Source organism: Galeopterus variegatus, unplaced genomic scaffold, assembly GCF_000696425.1.
Source record: "Galeopterus variegatus unplaced genomic scaffold, G_variegatus-3.0.2 Scaffold2304, whole genome shotgun sequence".
Taxonomy (NCBI): Eukaryota; Metazoa; Chordata; class Mammalia; order Dermoptera; family Cynocephalidae; genus Galeopterus; species Galeopterus variegatus.
Window position 1 is genome coordinate 295,199 of NW_007728415.1, and position 1,274 is coordinate 296,472.

A 1,274-nucleotide genomic window follows, 5' to 3' on the forward strand; every position below is an offset into this window, starting at 1 on the left:
ATATTATTTTCTATTAATTTAATATTTAACAAATTTGATTTTTATTCTTTCTAATAATTGTAGCATATTTCCTCTGCAGATCAGTAACTTAAATGTGACGGGATATCTTTTAAAATACCTTAGCAAGTGAAGTTTATTATATTTTTATTTTTATTCCAGAAAATTGCCTTTAAAAGAAGAAAATGGGAAAGAAGTCCTAAACCCAGAAACTATAGAAATTAAAGTTTCTAATGACATCATTCAATCAAAAGAAGATGACAGCAAAGCATAACAACAATATTAGAGTGGCTTGAACAGCATCATACAGAGCATTTGGATTGCAGTGACCCTATGACCAAAACTATTCCATTGACCTTAATTTCTTGGGAAACTTCTAGCTTGGAATAGCTTGTACACATATACACATGATCAAATACTCCTGCCCATTGCCCATTTCCTTTTGTTGTTGTTGTTGTTGTTGTCATTGTTTTTTATTTTGTTAAGAATTTCAATATAGAGAACAGACTGGCACCAGTTCTTGTGTATCAATTCGATTCTATGATTAAAGTATTGCAGTTTATTATATGGCTAAAGTGCTCTTTTTTGTAAGAATTGTATTTCATACCACGAACAAATATATGTCAGCCTCTGTAACAGGGGTTTAAGTAAAAGCAAACCGAACAAAAGCTTTGTGAGCTAACTTGTAAGAAAGCCCTGCATGTTTAGGAATCCCATCTTGGGCAAATAGGTTATTGAAGTGTCTTTCAGCTTAAGGGAAAGGCACTTAATGAAGGTTACACTTTTTATCAAGGACATTTCAGGGAACCTGGCCTTGAAGGAGCCAGTTATCTTTAGCAGACACTAAAAACTGAGAGAAACTTTGGAGAACACTTTTCAAGTTACGATTACAGTGCATTTTTGACATTGATTTTTGATAAACTGAAGTGCCAGATGAAAATTGTTACCCATTTGAAAGAATATTAGTTGTATGTAAAATTAGATTAAAAAGACTCCCTAAATCTCTATCTCTTCATATATATGTCATTCTCACTCACAATGGATTACACAAGAAATAAATGTATTGTAAGTGAAAATAATATTGATTTCTGCCCACAGCTTCAAATAAAGTAAATTGAAATGGGAACAATATCAATATGTTGTCTTGATATATTTATAAATATGTGATTTTCTTTTATTTTTTAAATAATTTATCAAAAACCAAGTCTTCAGTGTTCAAGTATTTCAAATCATATATTCAGCCAATATATTTAGCCCATAGTTTCAGATAAACTTTG

At 30.8% G+C, this 1,274-nt stretch overlaps 1 long non-coding RNA gene across 1 annotated transcript in view; it reads left to right on the forward strand.

Annotated features, from left to right (window-relative positions):
• LOC103597400 overlaps nucleotides 1-1,132 on the forward strand; it is a 4,052-nt gene extending 2,920 nt beyond the window's left edge. Inside the window, exon 2 of the long non-coding RNA XR_551108.1 lies at nucleotides 160-1,132. This is a non-coding gene — a long non-coding RNA (uncharacterized LOC103597400). The remainder of the gene's footprint in view (nucleotides 1-159) is intronic.
• The last annotated feature ends 142 nt before the right edge of the window (nucleotides 1,133-1,274 follow it).